The following is a 6,389-nucleotide window of genomic DNA, read 5'->3' on the forward strand; positions in this document are numbered from 1 at the left end:
ACTGCAGATGGACATAGGGCCGTGAAGTGAATGGAGGGAAGCCTTTGTGATGGGAGCAGCTGGAGATAGCAGAGAGCTCCTTACAGCATCATTGACTACAATGGGTATCTCTGGGTGGAGACCTTGTCTGGGCTCAGTGTAGCTACACAGCGATCAATGTACACTTTCAGGGGCACGTGATTGGCCATTGAAACAGACGCCTCAATGTGAATGAGGTGTCCCAGGGAGTAGACAGTGGAAGGGCGCTCTGTGAGCCAGTCACCTGAAGTACAGGAGGACAAGGGTTGGAGACAGTGAATGTAACTCGCAGTGAGTGACACCAGGAGACCCCACCCCAGTCACCCATCACGTACCATTCATTAGGCACCGGGAGAATGACAGATGGCCTTCTCCAGACCTGGTGGAGCTGAATGGGATCCAGGTGGGATTGATGGGGTTACTGCTCACATTGCCCTTCCTGGGGAAGAGACAGGGCAGACATTTTAGGCCAGGGTCAGACAACAGCAGCAGCTGGGGATCATATTGACGATCAAGTAAAGATTCTCACCTCAAATAACGACACTCAATGGGAACAACAGCCCCATTGGTTCTCACAATGACAGATCCAGGATAGTTTGGGGTGTGGGTCAGGTGGGTGGTGTAGATCAGGAAATCCCCAGTGATCTGAAAGACACCAGGTTAAGGAATGGGGAACTGATCTGAAATGAGAAGGATCTACACGGGGTTCACAATGACATCATCCCATTGCAACAATTCTTCAGGGAGTGTGATAGGCTCAGAGCCAGGAGACTTCTTCCTCCCAGAGCTGAGGAGTGTAGTATTAGAGGCAATAATCTCAAGGTTAGGGGTTAGTCATTTACCTCAGCATGGCGGTTCAATGCCTCACAGTGTGAGGGTTCTGGGTTCAATTTCACCCTCAGTCAACTGCCTGTGTGGAGCTTGCACATTTTCCATGTGTACGTGTAGGTTCTCTCTGGGTGCTCTGCTTTTCTCCCACAGTCCAAAGATGTGCAAGTCAGGTGAATTGGCCATGCTAAATTTCTATTAATGCTCAGAGATACGGAGGCTAGGTGGGTTAATGATAGGAAATGCTGTGTTACATGGAGAGGGTAGGTGAGCGGGTCACTCTCCCCAGGGTTGGTCTGTACTCAATGAGCCAAAGGGCCTGCTTCCAACTATCGGGATTCTATGGTTCTCAGTCAGTTGTCATTGGAAGACCTGCTGCTCGAGCCTAGGAATGCTCAGTTCATCAAATGGACTGAGTTTTTTTTCTGTAAACTCAACAGAACAGAATAGGGCCCCTAACAGATCAATAAGGCTGTCCATATGTGGACTCACTGGAGGTGAGTCAGATCCGAAAGCAATATTTTGCTTCTGTATTTACTGGGGGAGACACATGGAAGAGAGGCAACTTGGTGGAAAAGAGGGATGCCTCGGAAACGGTCAACATTGCTGCAGGGATGCCAGAAGTCTTAAAATACAAAGCTAGATAAATCCATGTGACCTGATCAGATGAATGTCAGGACATTATGGGAAGCTCGCTAAGACATTGCAGGGCCTGTAGCAGATATTTATATCATCGATAGCCGTGGGTCACGTGCTGCAAAACTGGAGGGTGGCTAATGTTGCAGCATGGAAAAGCCACAACACTACAGCTTGATGTCAGTAATGGGTTTGTTGTTGGAGGAAACTCTGAGGGACAGGATCCAGATGCATTTCCAAAGTCAGGGAGTGATTAGGGATAGTCAGCGTGGTTTTGTGCATGGGAAGCCATGTCTGTCAAAATTGTTTGACTGTCTTTTGGAAGGGGTGACCAAAGAAAGAGGTGAAGGTTCAGTGATGAAAGTTGTTTGCATGGATTTTAGCAAAGCCTTTTGACAAGGTTCCACATGGTAGACTAATTTGTAAAATTACGTCACATGGGTTTCACGGTGAGCTTGCCAATTGAATACAAAATTGGCCTCACAACAGGAGACAGTCATGGTAGAGGGTTGCAATTTGGATTGGAGACCTGTGACCAGCGGTGTTTGGCAGGATTGGTGCTGGGTCCACTGCTGTTTGTCATTCATATAACTGACTTAGCAGCGAATGTAGGAGACATGATTAGTAATGTTGCCGATGAGACCAAATTGGTGGTACAGTGGACAGTGAAAAAAGCTATCGAAGAGAAGCAAGTTGGGCCAAGGAATGGCAGATGGAGTTTAATGTCAAGATTAGAATGGTGCTGGAAAAGCACAGCAGGCCAGGCAGCATCCAAGGAGCAGGAAAATCGATGTTTTGCGCAAAAGTCCTACAACTGCTTTCTGTCTCTACCCTTGTGTTGTCACGATGAAAGATGGCGTTTAATGCAGATTTCCGCCACCTCCAAACAGACCCCACCACCAGGGATATATTTCCCACCCCACCCCTCTCCGCCTTCCGCAAAGACCGTTCCCTCCGTGACTACCTGGTCAGGTCCACGCTCCCCTACGACCCACCCTCCCATCCTGGCACTTTCCCCTGCCACCGCAGGAACTGTAAAACCTGCGTCCACACCTCCTCCCTCACCTCTATCCAAGGCCTCAAAGGAGCATTCCACATCCATCAAAGTTTTACCTGCACATCCACTAATATCATCTATTGTATCCGTTGCTCCCGATGCGGTCTCCTCTACATTGGGGAGACTGGGCGCCTCCTAGCAGAGCACTTTAGGGAACACCTCCGAGACACCCGCACCAATCAACCAAATCGCCCAGTGGCTCAACATTTCAACTCCCCCTCCCACTCTGCCGAGGATATGGAGGTGCTGGGCCTCCTCCACCGCCGCTCCCTCACCACCAGACGCCTGGAGGAAGAACGCCTCATCTTCCGCCTCGGAACACTTCAACCCCAGGGCATCAATGTGGATTTCAACAGTTTCCTCATTTCCCCTTCCCCCACCTCATCCTAGCTTCTAACCTCCAGCAACTCGAACCCCTGACCTGTCCGGACTTGTCCGACCTGCTCAGCTCCTTTTCCACCTATCCACTCCACCGTCTCCTCCCTGACCTATCACCTTCATCTCCTTCCCCACTGACCTATTGTACTCTATGCCACTCTCTCCCCACCCCCACCCTCCTCTAGCTTATCTCTCCATGCTTCAGGCTCTCTGCCTTTATTCCTGATGAAGGCCTTTTGCCCGAAACGTCGATTTTGCCTGTCCTCGGATGCTGCCTGAATTGCTGTGCTCTTCCAGCACCACTGATCCAGAATCCTTTACCTCAAAGCAGCAGAGCAGGTTTAAATCTGTACCAAACCATGTGCTGTCACTCTCTGGGAGTATTTTATGGGGAGACACGATCAAGGGAATCTGTAACCATGGTTACAGTGACATTCCAAGTGTTGAGCTTGGAGGGAAGGTGTGAACTTTCTGGGAGGTGTTGGAGGAGCCTTGGTGAATTGCTGCAGTGTATCTTGTAGACATCACAGGTAATGGAAGTAGGAAACCTCACACTTGGATAAGTATGTGTATGAACACAAAGCTTCAGGACACTGGAAACCCTGGGCCTATAAGTGGGAAAGAGATGAGTGGAGATAGAAGTGTGTTATATGGTGGTAAAGACGCAATGGGCCTCTTTTGTATTCTGACAGGATGACCTATTTGAAGTCTATCCCATTTCACATGATAGAGATCAGTGTGAAGACAGGACTGAGGTGTACAGTTATGATGCTGGACACAGAAACAGTCCCTTTGGTCCAACTCATCATGATGACCAGATATCCTAATCTAGTCCCAGGTGCTAGCACCTGGCCCATATCCCACTGAAACCCTTCCTATTAAAGGCTGTAATTGTACCATCCTCCACTTTCTCCAGCAGCCCATTCCATACATGCATCACCCTCTACCTCAGCATTGTCCCTTGGGTCCCTTTTGATATCTTTCCATGGTGGGCAGCACAGTGATTAGCACTGCTGCCTCGCAGCACCAGCGACCCGGGTTCAATTCCCACCTCAGGCGACTGACTGTGTGGAGTTTGCACGTTCTCCCAGTGTCTGCGTGGGTTTCCTCCGGGTGCTCCGGTTTCCTCCCACAGTCCAAAGATGTGCAGGTCAGGTAAATTGCCCGTAGTGTTAGGTAAGGGGTAAATGTAGGGGTATGGGTGGGTTACGCTTCGGCGGGTCGGTGTGGACTTGTTGGGCCGAAGGGCCTGTTTCCACACTGTAAGTAATCTAATCTAAATCACAACTAGAGGACATAGGTTTAGCATGAGACGGGGTTCTCCCACCGCAGGGAAAGACCTTGTCCATTTGTTATCTAGGCCCCTCATGATTTTATAAACCTTTAATGTCACCCCTCATCCTCCAACACTCCAGGGAAAACTGCCCTAGTCTGTTCAGCCTCTCCCCATAGCTCAACTTCTACAACCCTGGCAACATTCTTGAAAGGGTTCAGAAAAGATTTGCAAGTTTCATAACAGCCTCATGAGGAAGGAGACCAGAATTGCCCATAATATGCCAACATTGGCCTAACCATGTACTGTATAGCTGCTACATGACCTCCCATCTCTACTCCGTAGTAAAAAGGAACGCTTACCAAACAGCTTGTTTACTTTCCTATCTACCTGTGACTCCACTTTCAAGGAACCATGAACCTGCACTGCAAGGTTTTGGTTCAGCAACACTCCCCAGGGCATTACCAGTTCAGTGTCCAAGTGCTGCTCTGATTTGCTTCTCCAAAATACAGCACCTTGCATTTATCTAAATTAAGTGCCCATCTGATCAAGATCCTGTTGTAACCTTCACTGTCCTCTCGACCTTCAAATCTGGAGTCCTCTGCCATTTCACTCTGTTCACATCCAAATCATTTATCTCAATGGCAGACAGTAGTCAACCCAGCATCAATCCATGTGGCACTCCATTGGTCACAGGCCTCCAGTCTGAAAAGCAACCCTCCACCATCATCTTCTGTCCTCTACCTTCAGGGCCAGTTCTGTGTCCAAATGGCTAGTTCTGTATTCCATGAGATATAACTTTGCTAACCAACCAGTCTCCCAGGAGGAACCTTGTCAAATGCCTTCCTGAAATCCATAATTGATCATATCTACCACTCCCTCCAATCCGGTTATTTCTTCAAAAGAATAAATAAAGCAGATGGTGAGGATGGGGTCAAGCAGGTTTTTCCAATCCTATTGAATCCCTCCACCTGTTGAGGTAGCCAGTGTCAAAGCAATGCCCTTTAGGAGCTGGCCAGCTCAGTCAGTAATGAGGCTGCTGGGCCACAGGGCTGACTATTCCCCTCTACACCCAGAATACATTCTGCCCCTTCACCCCCATCTGCTTCCTCTAAATGCTGTTCACACTGGAGGAACCCTGATCCATCAGTTGGCACAGTGTAATACAGTATCCAGCAGTTTGACCTGTCATCATGTGACTCTGGACCCCATGAGATCCATGTTGACAACTCCCTTTTACCACATGGTGCTGCTACCCCTCTTGGTAGGGAGAGAACAAAGTGGTAGCAGTGTATACCATGCTGTGTTTTATAGAACACAAGCAGTCAGGCCCTTCAGCCCTTTCACAGTTCCATTCTCATCCATGTGCCTATCCAATGACCAATTAAATGCCCTTAACATTAATGAGTCTACTACTGTTGGGGCATAGAATGCCCTGCCTTCTACTGAAGAAACTACCTTTCACATCTGTCCTATTATGATCACCTATCAGTTTAAAGCAAATGGCCCCTCATGCTAGCTATCACCATTGGAGGAAAGACTTGCTTCTCTAACCTGGATTGTCAGGTCTCAATTCAATGCCTCTACCCTCTAATGAACAGCCTCAATTCCCTCAGCCTCCTCTCCATTCCAGGCAACATCTTAGTTAATCTCCTCCAGCCTTTCCAAAGCTTCCACATCCTTCCTATAATTCCATGGAGAGAAGTGTTTAATACTCCAAATGCAGCATATTCTACAGCTGTGACATAAGCTCATGGTTCTGAAACTCAATCCTGAGTAAATCCTAACACACCACATGCCTTTTTAAACAAGGCTACCAACCTGGGTGGCAACTCAGGGGTCAATGCACATGGACACCAAGATCATTGCTCATCTGCACTGCCAAGATTCTTCCCATTAATCTAGTACTCTGCATTCCTGTTACTCCTTCCAAAGTGAATCACCTCACCTTTCCATATTGAACTCCATTTGCCATGCCTCAGCTGAGCTCTGCAGCCTATGTCCCTCACTAACCCACAACAATCTTAGTCCATCCAGTTGTTTGGAAGGCTTAAGCTGTTGGATACAACGGAGCTGCTGGCTCACTCATTAGAGGGTAAAGTGAGCTCAGTGCTCGGGTCTAGAGTCACATTCGGCCAGTCAATTTCCTTCCCTTCTCAACGGAAGGAGGAGAGAATTTTACAACCAATCCATTTCCAT

This window comes from Chiloscyllium plagiosum, unplaced genomic scaffold (genome assembly GCF_037043375.1).
Source record: "Chiloscyllium plagiosum isolate Xiang-an unplaced genomic scaffold, Cpla_swu_hap1 HiC_scaffold_45, whole genome shotgun sequence".
Classification (NCBI taxonomy): Eukaryota; Metazoa; Chordata; class Chondrichthyes; order Orectolobiformes; family Hemiscylliidae; genus Chiloscyllium; species Chiloscyllium plagiosum.